General features: G+C 41.4%; 1 long non-coding RNA gene across 1 annotated transcript; it reads right to left on the bottom strand.

Annotated features, from left to right (window-relative positions):
- Window positions 1-2,043: 2,043 nt before the first annotated feature.
- Window positions 2,044-13,607, bottom strand: LOC124720487. Its single transcript, XR_007006172.1, has 3 exons — window positions 13,445-13,607; window positions 13,175-13,334; window positions 2,044-2,609 (listed from the first exon to the last, which is right to left on the bottom strand). It is a non-coding gene; the product is annotated as an uncharacterized LOC124720487 (long non-coding RNA).
- Window positions 13,608-20,434: the final 6,827 nt, after the last annotated feature.

Here is a 20,434-nt window from a genome sequence, read left to right as displayed (position 1 = left end):
AGAAAAAATGAAGCTGTCCCATCTTATTATGTGAGAAAGTTATCAAAACCCATTCATTCATAGTATTAATAGGAACCTAACTGTTGACAACTGGTTTTTGTCAGTTCCTCTTTATCAGACAATGACTGAAAACTTTCGTTTGACGATGTTGGGAACTGTAAGAAAAAATAAACCCGTAATACCACAATCATTTTTAAGTTCTTAAAATGTAAGAAAACCACAATTTGCTTTTGATGTGAATAAGTCGCTACTGTCATATGTCCCAAAGAGGAATAAAGTTGTTCTCTTGCTGTATACCATGCTCTACTCAAACAACATCAACAAAACAACAGGAAAACCTGAAATGATAATTTCATACAATAAAACAAAAGGTGTTACTGACACTTTTGATCAGCTATACAAAACTTACACCACTGCACATGCAACAAGAAGATGGCCTATGTGGGTTTTCTGTGGCATTCTCAGTCAAAGTGGGAGAAACGCCATGATTCTCTTTACCCTTTCCAGCACTGACATAAAGAAGCCACGAAGGAAATTTCTGCATGAACTGGCATGGAACTTAATTGCACCTCACCTAAGGGCTACATTGGATTATACCTACACAATGAAGGAATGTGAAGAGAACTCTAGAAGAAATACTGAAAATAGATACTGTGGCACCAGACGGACCAGAACCTCTAACCAGCAAACTGAGATGTTCACTACTTTCAAAGAAAAGGAACAGAAAAACAAAAATGTTGCTAAGATTGTAAAAGGGAAATTAACTAAATAAAGTCAAGTAAGACATTGTGTTGCATTATACACATTCAGATATGAGAAAGTTAAACATAAAGAAATACAAAATGTTATTTATTAACAATACTACACTCATTTTATATACATCATGTGTTACTCGTTGTTGTAATAATAAAAAAACACTAAAGGTAACTAAATAGTATTTACAACGTCCCATATACATAAGACAGTCCAATATATATATTAATGAGCTTCAAATGCATGGTATATGATAACATTTTACTGGGGTCCTGTGGACCCCAGTGTGAGGTGCAAGGTAATTCAATTCAAGTGCGCAGTGCAAGGGTTAATTATCTTTCACATACTCCTGACTTGTTTGAAGACAGTAATCTGGTTCCCCACATTTTTTGCAGCTTTTAGCTTCTTAGCCGGCCGAAATGGCCGTGCGGTTAAAGGCGCTGCAGTCTGGAACCGCAAGACCGCTATGGTCGCAGGTTCGAATCCTGCCTCGGGCATGGATGTTTGTGATGTCCTTTGGTTAGTTAGGTTTAACTAGTTCTAAGTTCTAGGAGACTAATGACTTCAGCAGTTGAGTCCCATAGTGCTCAGAGCCATTTGAACCATTTTTTTAGTTTCTTATTTTGTCTTCTTGTAACCTTTATAGTATTAAAGGGATAGGCCGGTATTACAATATCAAATTACTTTGTCAAAGATTTGATCAAAGAGGTGATCAAATATTCGTCAAATATATTTGACAAAGATCTTTGACACGGCACTAAAAAAAAGTTACTACGCTGTCGTCACATTTTTTGTCAAAGTTCAAGATGGCTGACAACAACAACAACTTGTTATTAACCGCAACAGTTGCACGTACCACAATTGCACTGTGTGCACACGTGATACAGATGTGGGTGAAAAAAAGGAAACGTACCTGGGTGAAGCCGTGTGTTTCACGGCGAGACGATAGAAGCATTCGACAAAACTTGTTATTTGAGCTTATAGTGGAGGATGTCAAGTCGTACATCAATTACTTAAGAATGGTTGAGCATACATTTCAGTATGTGCTCAGTGAAGTGATTCCTCATATCTGAAAGTGCAATACTCACTTAAGAACTGCTATATCTGCAGAAGACAGGCTCACTGTAACACTCCGATTCCTTGCTACAGGAGACAGTTACTCTAGCTTACAGTACAGCACTCGAATTCCACAGTGCACATTAAGTAAAATAATAACTGAAACGTGTGAAGCAACATATAAAGCACTAAAGGGCCAAGCTCTGAAGGCAAATAAATGTTCAATACACTTTATGTTCATTAAGATCAATTTTTATTTCATTTTATTTTATTAACACAGCATGTACCAATTGGTGTCCGAAACTACAAAATTAATAGAGATGTATGAGGCCGATTAGGTGTTTTACAACATGAGGCATCCTGAGTACAAAAATAAATTAAGAAGATTGGAGAGCTACAAAAAAATTATACGGTATTCTCTTCTATACCAGCCTGCTGCAAGGCAGCCTGGATACACCCAGAGGTGGATGGTCGTGCTTCTTGTGTTGTCAAATGCAGCAAATCCCACCTGTCCATCAGATACCACTGCAAACCGTGACTTCCGGCAGTTGTAAATATCTTACTACCCACATTATCCATCTCACGCAGTTCAGCTGCGATGTGGGTGGCAAGGGCACTGTATTGGTCTCCTCGGACAGGCTGGGGCAGAGTTCCGGCCATATCAGCCACAGCCTTCATGTCCTGGTAGCCTCCACAATGACGTCTGTTGTGCCATTCCTTCTTTTTGTGGGAGGCCGCTCTTGATGCTGGGGCTGTGGCTGTGGCTCACGGCATGCAACAGAAGGCTCTCGCATCTCGTGCTATAAAATAAGACATGAAAGCCATTAGCTACATACTTGCTTGCACATACATAAATCTTATTTACAGGTACCCACAAGCAGAGAAAGGTGGGGGCAAATGGCAGAGGATTTTGAGACAAATTGGAACCGTTATAATACTATAGGAGCAATGGATGGAAAGCATATTCGTACTAAATGCCCACAAGCTACTGGATCTCACTTTTTCAATTACAAATCCTTCAACAGTATCGTTTTATTTGCCATGGTAGATGCTTCCTACAAATTTTTCTATGTTGATGTAGGAACTAATGGGCACGTTGGTGATGCCAGAGTGTTTTCAAAAAGCAAACTACGGGAGTCTCTCATTGACCGATCTATTCAAAACATTCCTGAAGGCAGGAAGCTTGCAAACACACACATTACAACTCCAATGGTTGTACTGGCAGACGATGCTTCTCTGAGTATGCTTCAAGGTGCTGCAGTGAACAAATTAACGCTAATCATTTGTATAACATGTGAACTTTACTTGCATAAATAAAAAGAAAGAAATACGTCGAGACGTACTTTTGATTTCTCGTAGGAGTAACTTGTGCTGAGGCCATTAATTTTCTTTTTATTGTAGTCAGCTGTACACCCAGGCCGTATGTCACGGCTAATAACCTCCGCAATATTTTTGTAGATCTCCAATCTTCGTAATCTATTTTTATATTCAGGGTGCCTCACATTGTAAATCACCTTATCAGCTTCATGTTGTTGTTGTGGTCTTCAGTCCTGAGACTGGTTTGATGCAGCTCTCCATGCTACTCTGTCCTGTGCAAGCTTCTTCACCTCCCAGTACCTACTGCAACCTACATCCTTTTGAAACTGCTTAGTGTATTCATCTCTCGGTCTCCCTCTACGATTTTTACCCTCCACGCTGCCCTCCAGTACTAAATTGGTGATCCCTTGATGCCTCAGAACATGTCCTACCAACTGGTCCCTTCTTGTGGTCAAGTTGTGCCACAAACTTCTCTTCTCCCCAATCCTATTCAATATTTCCTCATTAGTTATGTGATCTACCCATTTAATCTTCAGCATTCATCTGTAGCACCACATTTCGAAAGCTTCTATTCTCTTCTTGTCCAAACTATTTATCGTCCACGTTTCATTCCATACATGGCTACACTCCATACATATACTTTCAGAAACGACTTCCTGACACTTAAATCTATACTCGATGTTAACGAATTTCTCTTCTTCAGAAACGCTTTCCTTGCCATTGCCAGTCTACATTTTATACCCTCCCTACTTCAACCATCATCAGTTATTTTGCTCCCCAAATAGCAAAATTACTTTAAGTGTCTCATTCCTAATCTAATTCCCTCAGCTTCATACATCTCTCTTAATTCTGTGGTAGATGCCACACACCAATTGTATTTTCCCGTCATGTTTACAAACGCACTACAGATGACAGAACGCTGCACCGATGCTAGGCGCTCCACGTGGTAACATATCACATTGCAGTGAACAGAAGACAAGCGACTTCTTTGATCAAATCTATAGTGAGGCCCTAGATTTGATCAAATATTTGACAACATTTGACAAAGTTTCCTATTACACCATCAAATTTCGTTTACAAAGATATTTGACAAAGATATTGTAATACCAGCCTGTGTGGAGCTGTGCTAATACCACAAAGATGTTTTAGCTTTTAAATAAATATGAAATCCATGACTGAGTATTCTTGCTTATGCTAGCAAAACCCTTAACAATATTATGTAAACCATGTGTTCTAAGAAGTAACCACAACACAAGTATCAACAAATGGAGAATAAATGATTGTAGTTTTCGGCCTGAATGAGGTTCTGGCACAGCTCTCCACACTTGTCTGCTCCGTGGAAGCCCCTTCATCACCACAAAACTACTGCAACCTCCATCCATTTGAACCTGCTTACTGCAGTAAAGCCTCAGTCTCTCCCTCTCCCTACAATTTTTACTTCCGACACTTCCTCGAATAACCGAATGTCTTACTGTGTGTCCCATTAACTAATTGTTTCTTCTAGTCAGGTTTTGCCAAAAGTTTCTTTCTTTTCCCTAGTTCGTTTCAGTATCTCCTCATTAGTTGTTCGGTATACCCACCAAATCTTCAGTATTCTTTTGTATCACGACATTTAAAATGCTTATGTTCCATCATCCACATTACACATCTGTAAAAAGGAACAACCCAGACAATCAGAAAAGACTTCTTGACATTTAAATTTACATAAAATATTAACAAATGCATCATTTTGAAAAATTCTTGCATTGCTAAATCCAGTAAGCATTTTATATCCCCTCCACCTTGGTCTGCACAAATAATAGAACTTGTCTAATATTTTTAGTGCCTCAAACAATGGAACAATTGTTATTTTTAGTGCCTCAGTTTCTAATCAAATTCCCTCAGCACCGCCTAATTTAATTCAACTACAAGCCAATACACTTGCTTTACTTTTGCTGACATTCATCTTATAATGTCTTTTTAATACACTATTTGTTCTGTATAACTTCTAAGGGCACTGCTAGCTTTTATGTTATGATGTAGTGCTATTGTACTCTTTTCTTACAGCTGGCTCTGGAATTTTTGAGGCTGAAAGCCTATTTTTTTCCTGGAAGTGGTGGTGTTTTGCTGTATAATGTCAAAAATGCTGCAGCACTACTGCTTATATACTAAGTCAGAGTGGATGTAAGGCCATTGTTGGACTTCAGCACAACGCAGACAACCACAGTTGTGTTGCTGAGAAAATAGTATGCAGAATTTGCTAGAAACGATGATTAAGAGTCGAAAGTGTTACTTCAGTTCATAGGAGATAAGTGTTTGAGTAATTCAGTTAATTCATGTAGAGGTGTGTGGGATTACTTTTGATATTTACTGTACTGTGTTTCTGAATCAGTAACTTTTGTGCATAGTGAAAATGAACAGTATATGAAGATTACCATCTTCATGTGTCCTTTCGGACATGTCTGAAAGAACAGATACCATTTTCGTATAGTTAAGGCTAACCAGCCATTGACCTCCTCCTCCTGTGCTGGATGCACACTCGGTAAGATTGTATGCCACGAGTAATGAGTGTAATGGGCAAGGGCACTACAAATGAAGTGTGTGGACGTTAAGCTGGGAATGTGGGTCTCACGGGGAATGTGCGAGGGATAAATCCCTGCAGTCGCACTATCCTCTGTGCCTTCGATGGCTCAGATGGATAGAGCATCTGCCATGTCAGCAAAAGTTCCCTGTTTCGAGTCCCGGTTGCGGCACACATTTTCACCTGTCCCCGCTGGTGTATATCAACGCCTGTCGACAGCTTAGGGTCTCGATTTAGTTATTATTTCAAAATGAACAGTTTTCAATTATCAGTAATTCGAAGTTACATTAAGGTGCAAAGACTGTTGTAATGGATAATTCTGAATGTAGATGAAATAAGCTTCACTGTTTAACACAGGACTGGACGAGTTTAGCCATTGTTACAGAAGCATGTTAAATGCTAAAGTCACAATATGACAAAGAAATATGACTTCTACTGTTTTTATTTCAAAGTAACATGTTCAATTTTTCAACTGAATAAGTCATATATGAAATGATATCTGTAAATGTCCTTGTCACCGTTACTGTTCTCGCAAGAGTTACTGTCGTGGCAAGAGTCACATTCAATTTAGGGGAGCCTTCTTATGGCTGCACAATCTCGTGCACATATAACTGATCCCCAGATGCACATCTTCTGTGTGTTCACATTTCCACTTAGGTGAAATGTCAATTCATCACTGAAGAAGTCACAATCCGGAAAATTCTCACCATCATGGAACAGCATTTTGTTTGCAATGTTAGCATATAAACCCCAGTCTGAGGAGTATACAGCTTGTAACAACTGCAAATGATAAGGCTATAGTTGTAAGTGTCTCGTTAGAAGTTTCCACACAGACTTCACTGGAACTGTTAATTCAACACCAGCCTTCCACACTGATGTTTTGGGGCTACATCTACATCTACATTTATACTTCCCAAGCCACCCAACGGTGTGTGGCGGAGGGCACTTAACGTGCCACTGTCATTACTTACCTTTCCTGTTCCAGTCGCGTATGGTTCGCGGGAAGAATGACTGCAGGAAAGCCTCCGTGCGCGCTCTAATCTCTCTAATTTTACATTCGTGATCTCCTCGGGAGATATAAGTAGGGGGAAGCAATATATTCGATACCTCATCCAGAAACGCACCCTCTCGAAACCTGGGCAGCAAGCTACACCACGATGCAGAGCGCCTCTCTTGCAGAGTCTGCCACTTGAGTTTGTTAAACATCTCTGTATGGAAGACTCTCTCACTGATTCACATTGTTCCGCAGTCACTCTTCGTTGTCCCACACTCTTCCCTTTGCAAAGACATTTGCTGTCTTCAAACTAATGCCATCTACAGATATCATCTGGAGGATTACAATAGAACTTACACCATATGATCAAAAGTACCAGGACACCTGGCTGAAAATGACTTGTAAGTTCGTGGTGCCCTCTATCGGTAATGCTGGAATCCAATATGGCGTGGCCCACCTTTAGCCATGATGACAGCTTCCATTCTTACAGGCATATATTTAAAATGGAGATTGGTTCACTGAAAATATTGCTCTTTACTCTTCTGGTGGAAAAGTGTTATTATTCTGTCGATGAATTCATTGAGGACAGCTTCACAATCTGAACACAGGGATTGTATTACATGTATTATTTTATGTACATGTGTAGCTGTAACTTAGAAATGTAAAATATAATGTAAACTTTTGTATTTCTCTTAAAAAAAACCTTGACATGTCTCCTGTACATCAAATCAAATGATTTGAAAATTGTACGTAATGAGATGAATAAAACACATACCACATATGTTCAATCAGGTGCTGAAAGGTTTCCAGGGGAATGGCTGCCCATTCTTCACGGAGTGCTGCACTGAGGAGGGGTACTGATGAACGTTGCTTCTGGTTGGAGTAGGTCACGTTTAAAATGGCTGCGCCGATTCAGAATCCCGCCAAATGCGACGTGCGCTCCGTCAAACGTTTTCTTCGTGCAAAAGGTCAGCGACCAGCGGATATTCACAAAGAAATTGTTTCTGTTTATGGGAACATTATGAATCTACAAAATGTAATGAAATGGTGTCACCATTTCTCTGAAGGTAGGACCGATGTTCGTGATGAACAAAGAACAGGTCGGCCATCTGTGATCTCTGATGCCCTTCTTCGGAGAACGGAGGAAGCAATTCCTGCGAATAGACTTCTCACATTGAAAGAATTGCTTCAGATCGTACCGGACGTGTCAATGACAACTGTTTATGATGTTGTTACTGTCAAGTTAGGGTACAGGAAATTGTGTGCACACTGGGTTCCAAAACTGTTAGCAGAAGAACACAAAAAGAAAAGGATAGGCTTTGCACTCTACTTCCTCACACGCTATGCTGAAGCAGGTGATGAGTTCCTCGATAACATTGTGACAGATGACGAGACGTGGATTTATCACCATACACCTAAATCCAAGCAACAATTGATGCAATGGCGCCATTCGAATTCACCAAAAGCTAAGTAATGCAAAACGTCGATATCAGTGAAGAAAATCATGGCTTCTGTTTTTTGGGACAGACAAGGCATTTTTCTGTTGGAATTTATGCCTCCTGGAACGACAATTAATGCTGCTGCATATTGCCAGACTTTGAAATGTCTTCGAAGGGCAACGCAGGGGAATGCTGACAAGTGGAGTCCGCTTGCTCCATGGCAATGCTCGGCCTCACACAGCGCTCCTAACCAAAACACTACTCAAACAATTCAAATGGGACGTATTGGACCATCCGCCATACAGCCCGGACATTGCGCCCACCGACTTCCGTGTCTTCCGTTACCTGAAGTCACATCTTGCTGGAAAATCAAAGATGAAGTTGAAATGTGGTTCTGATAACAGGCGGCAACCTTCTACGACTGTGGGATACAAAAGCTTGACTTAACTAATGTTTGGATAACGGGGGAGATTATGTCTAAAAATAACAAATAATCCAGTTAAAAAGATGTAACTGACGTTTTCTAAATGAATGTTCTATTCAAGGACTGCGAGCCATTGTATCTTTACTTTTTGAAATGCCCTCGTATGAAATATTTGGCACAGTTAAAATTTCTATTGTTAATTACTCAATTTAGAACTGTTTATTATGTTTATTTCAGGATTCATTTATAAATCAGTAGAAATTCATTTGTCAAAAAAATTTATAAACCATTTGGAATATTGTTATTACCACAGGGTGAGAAGATAGTAGTGGGCATGCCTCTCATGTGATCAGACGGGTTTCTGTATTTTGGAGGAACAATGTAATTCGGCTTTGTTAACGTGAAAATTCAAAAGACAGTGTGATATAGTAAAATGTGACGCCAATAAATTCCAAAAAGAAAGAAAATTCTGTGCAGGCATTTTTCAAAATTATTTACATCAATTGGAACCATGAGAACCTAAAATGTGAAAATTTCTTCTTCAAGAATCAGAACCCTAGACAAGAAGAACTCAAGCAAACTGTGTGAGAAAAGAAGGTAAGTAAAAAGTTTAGTGAAAATCTTACTCGTCTAGAATTATCTGAAATGGCTTTAATATCGACGTTAGTAGTGACTCCATGGATGACGACGTTCCTCCAGAGGAAGCCAACAGGGAATGTCAAGAGGCAAATAAGGCATGTTTTGGTGGTTTATCTGGCCACTGATTCCATTACTGTTACGTGGAATGTCATGAACTTTCGTTACGCCTGCACTGAACTACTTTCCTGGTTTCAACAGGACGGAGTGACATCACACATTGCACGGCAATCAATGGCATATGGGCGAGAATTGTTTGGCAACCGTGTGATCTCACGATTCGGTAACATTCCCTGGCCACCTAGATGGCCAAATTTAGCTGTTTGTGATTTTTTCTTGTGAGGTTACCTCGAGAGCAAAGTCTACATGACTCGACCAAGAACCCAGGATGAGTTAAAACAGAGTATTCGGTATGCAGTTCACAGTATCTCGGCTGTGATATTGCAGCGGTCAATGAGTAATCTCAACAGCAGATTTCACGAATGTATTCGTACATAATGACGCAATCTAAAGGATATAATTTCTAAAAAATGAGAAATGCCATCTATTTTTCGTAAATGGCAAAGTTGTAAGATTTCAATTACTATGAATGCAATTTCTTTCCTTCATCGCTTCTTGTTTCACAGACTGTACATTTTTTGTATCACACAGCCATGTAAATGCTATAATAGAAGGGGATACAAATACAGATTGATGCCAACACCAAAAAGCTACACCTTCTATACGATAGATTCAGTCTGACGGGAGTTATCCATGAGACAACTAGTGAGATTAGCAACAGCAAAACATGTCTGGATAATATAATAATAAATGTGACCCATCTTACCTACAGAACAGCTGTTCTAAAACTAGCAATCTATGATCAAAATGCAGCACAGCTTCAACTGGGGGCAAATGAGATGCCCTTTGCCACTAAAAGAAACTGTATGTAAGAAAAAGAATTATGTATAATGAAAACATCAACAGACTGACCTGCACGTTAGCACACATATCATGATTTTTAGAACAATAGGTTTCCCTATGATAGCTTTGCTTCTGACTTCTACTATTGTTTTGATGCTACATGCCCCCTTGCAGCCACAAAAGTTGAACGAACTAAAACTATAAACAGAAGTATCTGGAAAAATAATGATGTCATTGAAGCAAGGGAAAATTTAAAATTATTCCATAGTGCGATGTTGAATAATAGACTGAATCTCAAGCTAAACGACGTTTTCAAAACTTATCATGAATATTATAAACCTTTATTGATACAGATCAGGAGCAGCTATGTTGCAAACAAGCTCCAGGCTTCACACAGTGTTACCACTGGTGTCTTGGGAGTGACAAACTATTTTATAGCAGGCAGGGCAAATGCCGTATAGAATTTAATATTGACCACAATGGGATGGTAGTAAAAGATGAACTTGAAATTGCTGGCATATTCAATGAATATATTTCTTCAGTGGGGGAAGCTATCAATGACAAAAATAACAACCTGCAGTATAATTTTAAATGAAATCCATCTGAGCATAACATACATCCAGCCCCCACAAACTGCAAAGAAATAATCAACATCATTAGCTCTCTAAAGTCTTCCCATTTCACAGGCATGATGGCCTCAGTATTAATGTATTAAAAGCATGCAGACAAACTGTGTCTGTAGCAGTAAATAATGTAATAGAATCAGGCACCTTCCCAGACAGACTAAAAATAGCTCAAGTAACACCAATCTTTAAAAAAGGGGACAAACTCAAAATTTAAAACTACAGACCCACCTCAATACTTCCAGTCTTTTCCAAATAGTTGAAAAAGTCATATACAGCAGAATTATAAGCTCTCTCTGGATGCACTACCTATTGTTTGAAAATCAAAATTGTCTCTTAATATGTAAATCAACCACCACAGCAGCTGCTCAATTAATTGAAGACATAACAAGTGACACCGAGAACAAGCAACATGTTGCAGGTATATACCTCTACGTTGAGAAAGCTTTCAACTGTGTGAGCACCACAATCCTGTTAGAAAAGCGTGGAATATTGGAATCAGAGGCACTTCTCATTACATAGTAAAATCTTGCATGAGTAACCGAAAACAGTTTGTACTGCTTAAAGTTGAAAGAGATGTTCAAAAATCCAAAATAACTAATATAAAAATGAAGTGCCCGGGGCTCAGTATGGGATCCTCTTCTGTTTTTAATTTAAGTAAATGACACAAGATATTGCACTCAGAATTCCAAAATAGTTCTGTATGCAGCTTATACATCCATTGTGTGGAAAAAGGAATCATTTAATGAACTAGAGACCCATTGTAACAACGTGACAAATGAAATTGCACAGTACTTTAACGAAAGCCATCAAATTTAAGTGGTAGTAAAACATGACTCACGTAGTTTAACAACATTAGTTTTAATGATGAAATTAAACAATACATATGCAATGAATTGGTAAAAAAGACTGTAGTGTAAAATTCCTTGATTTAACAATTCAAAGCAATCTAAAGTGGGACACACATGTTGACACACTCGCATGTAAGTTGTCTAAGAATATATTTACAATTAATATGATTAGCTAGTTCTGCAAAGACATTGCCGCCCCACCCCTTATGATTACTCTCCCTCCATCAGATGCTTCATCCCCCCCCCCCTCCCCTCTTCTGTCCATGCCAACCCCATCTGCCCGAGACTGTGCAGTGTCTTCTTCGTGCCTAATTTTTAGTGCAGTGTTTTAAACGGGTGATAACTGTTGTGTGTCTTTTCCGAAGTGTTGCGAACAGAAACCGTACTGTTGCTGGGTGTGATTTTTCTCTCTCTTGCGAACAGAAACCAGACTGTCACAGTGTTTCTCAACTGTCTGTCTACTAGTGTACCTGTCTTCTTCCAGTGTATTTAATTAGCAGCACCAACCCTTTGTTTTATATTTTAACTTCCACAACTTTCTGCCATTTTACAATTGAAAAGTCACCTGTTTTAATCGCCTGCTTTTATTACTCATTATCTTCTTATTATGTTTTACATATTCTGTAGGTTGTAGAGCAGCGTACAAAGCTACTGCCAGCCCGACCCATTCCGGGGGGATTTGAAACCGAATAAAAGAAAAATAAAAAGGTTGTGGTTATAGACATATTTAAACACACTCCATCATAAAGGCTAAAATTGCACGGTCATTTCGAAATCAGATTATAGATAAGCCTCTTATGAGTATTTTCATGCGTATTACACACATATACCATCCATTAACTACAAAAATATTCAATCTGGTGTCTACTATGTAACTTTTACCAAATGTTTAACAGCTGTATTCAAAAGGCGGATATTTTTTGCAACAGTACAATACTCAGCTAAACTTTTGTCTGTATCCCAAAATTTTCAGTTAGTACAATTTCCAATTTCAACCTGTAACAGTAAGATCAGTACATTCCACTGTTTTGACGTGCACATCATCAATCTTAAAACACGCAAGTTTCCGACCTAACCTAGACCTTGGGCTTAGCTACAGGTCAGTCTTGTCATCACAACCAACATTAAAGGTGGGAGGGATACAGTGATGAGTACGAGAATCTAGCAGGCCTTTATCATTAAATATATGGCAGAAAATTTTGGGGAATAGGATGAAAGATCAGAATGGAATTTTCGTTATTCAATTACAGTATAGTTCACATTTATTTAGCATCCCTTTCTTATCACATAACGTCTTCAGTTACGCACTGTACCAATACTCATTTTGCACAGTTTATTATCAACTATGGCTCTTTTAGGCTGGGAATTCTTGACGAGTCATTTTGAATCTTCGTGATTATCTCTTTTAGATGTGGCTGGGTACATAGAGCATCCACTAATCGAAATGGGAACTGTGTCTGGAAATCCACGAGGATTATTAAACTTCTACTAATCACTAGCAATATAATTCACATTATACAACTGCTAATATTTCTGGTAATGAAAGCACTTTAGTGTGGGGAGGTTTCACACTTTGCACAAATGATGTGTAAGTTCATTCACAAACACAGAAACTAACCTTACTTCTGTCGAAGATGGTGTAAAGCCGACGTGACAACTTTTCCAGTTCTGTTATCACTGATATTTTGAATTATCGCTACATCGACTGACTTACATTGTGGTTCAGGTACTTGTGAAGGCGTAAAAACGTGTTCAGAACACATTCTAAACATGAACTCCTATGGACCAGTGTGGTAATTGCTGTTATGATTCTCCACATAACACTATTAATTTAAATTAAACTAACAATTTAAAGTAAAGCCAAATGAAGGACGTAAGTGATACATACTTCATAATGATTGTTTCGTTGAAATTTTGCCTGTGGGCAAGTCTCATTGGCGGCAAATGACCGTGCAACATGTACCGTGATTAATAGCAGAAATCGCCGAAATAGGACAGGGATAAAAGTTGTTAGCGAATTCGTGAACTGCGACACCAATCATTAATTTAAATAACTTACTGAATATCAATCAATCAATCTAACCTAAACTTATATTAAATACGGTAGTGCAGGCAACAAGGCCCGCACCATTCAAGAATTGATCTACAACTATTTAATGACATACGAAACAAGTACTCCGAATGGTTGACTATGTAGAACATTTTACCACAAATATTGTTAAGTATGATGATTCTCGTCATAAAGAATTGGAAGTTAAATGCGTTTATAAGAGCAGAATAAAAACAGATGAAACGAGTTAATTGCTTATCCAACACTCGCCTGTAGAGCTTCTAATTGTGAACTGAAATCAAATATGAAGAATTCAAATGATTTAGAGTGAAGCTCTCGACACCAGTGTTGCTAGACACCACCGACAGATGGCACCCTGATACGCTGGCTGAGAAAGTGTGGCGGTTCTCATTTGCTTTACTAACACAGCAATCGGCAGTTACCTAATATTTGTAGCCGCACAAGTCTTATACTTCGCTTGTTTAAAATAGGAGACGTGATCCATTTTGATAAGTTTCATGAACATTGTACATGCGTGTTGCACTACTATTTGCACTTGACACATTTTACTTTTAGTATGAAAACAGCTATAAAATAACGAGAAATTAAAAAAAAAATCGATAATATTATTTACATTACATTTGCACGTCTGTTATAGTTTTCATGTCTTGTTACAATTCCACGTGTCCTGTAATAATACAGTACACGCAAATAAACAGATAATAAAAGCATATTTCAGGGACTAGATACTTTACCATGTGTTGGTCCAGTCACATGCGTTACTGTTAGTATCATTCCAACAACTTCTCGCGACTAAATGCGACGACTCATCAACACAACACTATGCGGCAATTTTCATCACATGTTAGTTCAAGTTAAAAATTCTTCGTTGATGCAGCTTCTGTTGTATGTTCCCAGTATTTACGTTTTTTTTATTTTTTTCTTTATTTGATTTTGATTTCCCCCAAAGGGGGGGGGGGGACTGGCAGCAGCGTAATATGCCGCTTTGCTGCCTGCAGAAGAGTCTAAAAAACATAATGAGTACAGAGTACAGTATAAACAATAAAAACAGGCGATAAACCGGCTGTTTAAACCAATAGTAATTAGACAGGCACAATTCAAAAACCTGGTGACAGTGTTGTTTCTGTTTGCAAGAGTTAAAAAACACATCTAGTGACAGTATGGTATCTATCTGTTCACAGCACATAAAAAAAAAAGCGGCACGTACAACACTTAAACACTGCACTATAAAGCAGACACGAAGGCTGATTGGGGGGGGGGGGGGGGTGGACCCTTTCAAAAGAGAAGGCAGAAGGAGAGGAATAGCAAAAAGGGAGGAGCCAATGGAGGGAGAGGACACAGTAAAAGAGGGGGGGAAGGGGGCATGGCGAATGCGAGAAGGAGTGGGGAAAGCAGTGAAGGGGAAAGCAAAAGTACTCGGGGGAGAGAAAGGAGTCAAAGAGAGGGTAGGTGGGCAAAAGGGAACAGGATGGAAGGGGAGGGGGTGAAGGAGACAAGGAAAAGGACAGTGGGAGGGGGGGAGGGGACAGCCAGAGTTGATAGGAGGGACAAATGGAGGGAGAGAGAGCATCATCCAGGAGGGGGAGTTTACAGAAGCCACTTGGGGAAAAAAGATGTAGGGGTGAAGGGTAGGGGCAACACAAGGGTGGAGGCGCAGCAGCGGGCAGAGGTTGGAGAGGAGAGGAGCAACCAGGGGATGGGGGACATCAAGTCAGTGGGAGGTAAAGAGGCCTTGGATATGGTCAAGTAAAAGCAGCAGATGGGGGAAAAGAATCAAGTCATAGGGGATCCACGTGGAGGATGGGAGGCGTATACGGAAGGCGAGGCAAAGTGCATGGTGCTCGAGTTTTTTTTTTTTTTGGGGGGGGGGGGGGGGTTATTCAGGCGGGACTGGAATAACAGAGAATGGGACGGATTATGGATTTGTACGTGTGGAGGGTGGTAGAGGGGTTCAATGCCCACGTCCAACCAGAGAGGAGTTGTTTAAGGCTGTTGTGGGCTTTGGATTGGATAGGGCAGAGATGAGGGATCCAGGTAAGATGATGGTCAATGGTGAGTCCAAGGTAGGTGAGTGGGGGGGGTTAAGAGACGGACAGGATGGCCAGAGATGGTAAGGGGAAAATCAAGGAGCCGGAAGGAGTGAGCGGTTTGACCTACAATGATTGCCTAGGCCATGCAAGGATTGATTTAGAGGAGCCACTGGCTACACTATGTGGCAAAAAGGTCAAGGTGATTCTGGAGAAGATGTTTGGACAGTTGAAGTAGGTAGGGCGGCAGGAGAGGAAGGAGGCATTCAGATGGATACAGATGATAGGAAGGGTGTAGGTCTGGAGTTTAAATGGGAGAGTGGGAGGCCAAACAGGGTCGTAGGCATTTTCGAGCTCTGGAGAGACAGAAATGACAGTGCGACGCGAATTAAACTGGAGGGAGAGGTGACGAGTGAGACGTAGAACTCGGTCGTTGGCAGAGGTGGAACGTCGAAAGACAAACTGGGTGTTGGGAAGGAGGTGATGTTGGTGGAGGTGGTGACGGCTGTGCTGGGTAAGGATGGATTCTGAGAGCTTGCTGACTACGGAGGTGACACATTTAGGGTGATAGGAAAAGGCATCAGATAAAGGCTTTTTGGGTTTGGAGAACATAAGGATACGGGAGGTTTTCCACGGGTCGGGGTAGAAGCTGGTGGCAAGGATTACGTTGTAGAGTGTGGCGAGGACTGCAAGGATGGAGGGAGGGCAGTGTTTGACATGGCAGTAGGTAATGTGGTCACGGCCAGGGGTGGTGTTGCATTTAGTGTTGAGTGTGAGGCTGATGTCCAGTGTAGTGATGGGGTGTTAAGTTCTGATGGTGGTGTGTGTCCCAAGTAATGGAAGGTAGGAGCACGGGGAGGAGCGGTGGTATCCAGACATTTGATGATGTTGGGGAGGAGGGAAAACCAAATTGTGGAACAACAGGAACCGAAAATCATTCGGATACGTGAGAGGCAAAGTGGTTGGCCTTACTGAGGTTGTCAGGAAAGGGACGGTCATCACGGAGGAGAAGGTAGTGCGGGGTAGAGCGGTTCCCAGTAAGGCAGTGGAAATCAGACCAGTACTTGGAAGAGATTATTGAGAGCACGGCATTGAGTTGTAGACAGGTCTGTCGCCAGGCACGGCGTTTCTTCGCAGTGAGCACGTTGCAGATACGTCATAATTGCCAGTGGCGGGTGAGTGTGTCTCGGTCACGAGTGTGCGGAGGAAGGATCGGTAGAGGCGACGAGATTTACAAAGGAGAAGGATGGTCTGTGAGGGCAGGGCTGGCCGGTGAGTTTGAATGGCTCTGGTAGGGATACAGGTGGTTACAGCGTCAGACGAGGTCCAGTGGAGGACAGCAGATCGTGAGATGTCATTGGGAGATTGGAGGGTAGGGTCATCGCGTTTGACCTGGGTGTGTACGGAGTATCGGTAGGCATCCCAGCTGGTGTGGGAATAATCGTGGACAAGTTTAGATGGAACGTCAGGGGAGGAACAGGACGGGGACGGCGATCGTCACAGATAGTGAGGAGGACCGGGGCGTCGTTGCTGCCAGTTATGTCAGGGACTTCCGCAGTGATGTACCCAAGGAGGTTGGGAGAAACTAGGATCACGTCAGCAGGGGTGTGGGACTCTGGTCGGGTGTGATGGGGAGGGTAACCAGGTGTCCCTGTAGGGTGGTGAGAAAACGATGGAACCGCTGAAGTTCGTCAGGAACGCGACTGTGGATATTGAGGTCTGCAGCAATCACACAGGTGGAAAGGTGCGGTCAATGTGGGCCAGGAAATCGTGTGTGTGTGGGGGGCGGGGGGGGGGGGGGGGAGGGGGGTACAAGGGCGGATGTAGATGGTGGCACATGTGACGGTAAGGGTGGGGAAGAAGGGGCTGAGGGTGAGATGCTCTGCAGGATTGTTGAGGAGAGGCATATTTCTGTCGGCCAGACTGTAACTTAAGGCATTTCTCACTTTCAGAGAGCTGAGGCATATAGTGTCAAAAGCGCAGTTCCTTTGGTTTAGCGAACATGAAACTTACCAAAATACTTCACATCACTGAGTTTTAAACAAGCAAAGTATAAGACTCGCGTGGCTAGAAATATTGGGGTGCTGCCGACTGCTGCGTGCTGTAAGCAAAACAAATGAGAGACCCGCCACACTTCCTCAGGAATAGTATCTTGCTACCATATGTCGGTGACATCTTGCAACACTGTGTTGCAGAGCTGCATGCTAAAAAATTCAATTTCTGTTTGCAATTCGTTCTGCAGGCAGACGCTGCAAGTAATAAACAATACCTTCGCTCCAAGTGTTTTTGGTCTGCTGCTATAAATGCATATTTCTTCCAATTATTTATGACGAGAATACTTCAGAGCTAGCAGTATTTGTGGTAGAGTCTTCTATATATAGGACTATTTATCACATTTCCTTACGGCTGGGTATGACATCCACCCCAGACCTATGCCCTGCCTATCAATTTTGTTTGTCTGGTCACTGCCTTCCTCTCATGCCATCCTGCCTATGTCACCCTCCATGATACCAACACCCGTATCTTTTACCCCACTGCTGGCATCCCCCACGGCTCAGTCCTCTCCCCTCTCCTCTATCTCTAGCACACCGCAGATATGCCCAAGCCACCCCCACCTGTTCACCTGCTCCAATATGCTGATGACACCACCTTCCTGGCTCTCTATCCCACCCTTCAATGGTAACAACACACCCTCCAAACCCACACTGACCAGCTCACCACCTGGTGCAACCAGTGTTTCCATTGTATCAATCCCTCCAAAACCCAGGCCGCACCACTCGCTACTTCCATCTCCACAATTTCAACCTAATCGTTCATGGTCATCTCATCCAGCTCAGCCTCACCCTGAGATAGCTTGGCCTCACCTTGACCACCACCTCACCTAGACCCTCCCATCTCCCGAACATCCAGCAGAAAGCCCATTCCCACCTCTGTCTTCTGAAACTCCTGTCTGGCCGGAAATGGGGTTTCACCCTTCCACCATCCCCCACACCTACAAATCCCTCATCCGTGCTATCCCCTGTCATCCCAGCGCTACCTGGATCTCCTATCCTCCCACTTTTGTAAGGCTCTCCAAATTCTAGAACACCACACGCTCCGCATTGCCTTCCGTATCTGCCTTCTGTCCCCACACAACTCCTGTATGACTTCATCCCCTTCCCACACCTCCTCCTTTTCCTCCAACATCTCTGCATCCTTTACACTGTCCGCAGGCTCGATGCTCCCTACCCCCTGGTGTCCTCTGTCCCCTCCACCCCCCGCGCATTGCCGTACCTCTGTTGCTATATCCCTACCTCTCTTCACCTCCACACACTCCGGCTTGGTGAGGATGGGTGGAAGGGGAAGAAGGGGGTAGGAGAAGTATGAGAAAGGGAGGAGAGGAAGCCTTGATGATGTGGAATGGGTAGGGTGGGTTTAAAGTTGGTAGGAGGGGTAACTATCTGGATACAGTTCATAATTTGGGAGGGTAAAACAGTTGAAGTTACTCTGGGGAAGTATGTGGAGGGTGTGTAGGGTAGGGTTGGTGGGATGTGTTGGTAGAGGTGCAGCAGCACACTATGGTTGGAAAGTGTATGAGAAACTATAGGATTATTTGAGTAAAGTTTGCAGATGGTGTAGTTTGTTCAGGGTTGATCTGTGTGAGTGAGAAGAGGAGGGAATTTGATGAGTTGGTAAGGGATCCATGTCAGAGAACGTAGAAAGAAGCAAGGTTGAGGGCACGGAGTTCGAGGATATGAAGGAACTTACAGAACTCGGGCAGCAAGTATCTGTGTAACATTTGCTTGGTAAAGAATAGGTTGGATTAGGGTTTTGTATGCGTGAAGGACAGTGGAGGGCTGCAATCTCCATGTTTGGCCAATTAGTACTCTCAGTCTATCGCACACTTTCTGTTGGATGGTTAGTAGATAAGATTTCCACAGTAAAATAATGGAGCTGACAGACATTATTGATTAATGAAAAAGATAACTGTATAAAAACGAATGCGTGTAACTATATTGACAATCTAATTTTGAACTAGGCAACATAGGGAACTGTGTATATTGTGAAATTCATGATGCTGCAGCTGGCAATGAGAGCTTAGCAGAAAGAGCAGTATTTCAGTGAGGTTCAGTTCATATAACGCTGCATTATTGGGTCTGTATGTTATCTGAAAACTTATATTTGTGTTCTGAGGAATTATGAGCTTAAAGAGGTAATACTGGAATGAAGAAAAGTAATTTTGCTGGTTAGCTGATTACTGTGGTGCTAGAGTGATGTGAATATCCTGACGGGCCAACTATTTGGTAACAATTTGTGAGGATTTATTTTTCTGGTTGAATGAGAGTAGTTCTCATAGTTGAGTGGAGAAGTAGGGCAAGGATTTGGTACAACTTCTATTCTCTTAATTTTGAATTGAGTAGTAATTAAGTTACGTGATGGTGACTATTTTTTTTCATAATGTAATGATTAGTAAATCTAAACTACTGCAAATCTTGAGTTTTAGCTAGAGGTAATGTCCATATTTTGGAGATTAAGGTGATAGGAGTCCACAAGTGAAGTGAATTTCAAACCAGGACTTGGCATTTAAGTGATTTTGCAAATGGGAAAGAAACCCAAAGCTTTCAAGTTTAACCAGTTTCAGACAGAGTTATAAACTAGAGTAACATTTTGCAGTGTAATGTATACTTGATTTTAAAATTTTTACTAGTCCCCACCTTTTGTACTACAGTCAATTTAATGCCAGTATTTATTTACAAAGTAATGAGCATTATTTTCTATAAGTGTGAAACATTTTTTCCTT

The sequence above is a fragment of the Schistocerca piceifrons genome, chromosome 11 (genome assembly GCF_021461385.2).
Source record: "Schistocerca piceifrons isolate TAMUIC-IGC-003096 chromosome 11, iqSchPice1.1, whole genome shotgun sequence".
NCBI classification, from domain to species: Eukaryota; Metazoa; Arthropoda; class Insecta; order Orthoptera; family Acrididae; genus Schistocerca; species Schistocerca piceifrons.
Note: the sequence above shows the minus strand (reverse complement) of the source record. Positions and strands in the feature narration are given on the sequence as shown.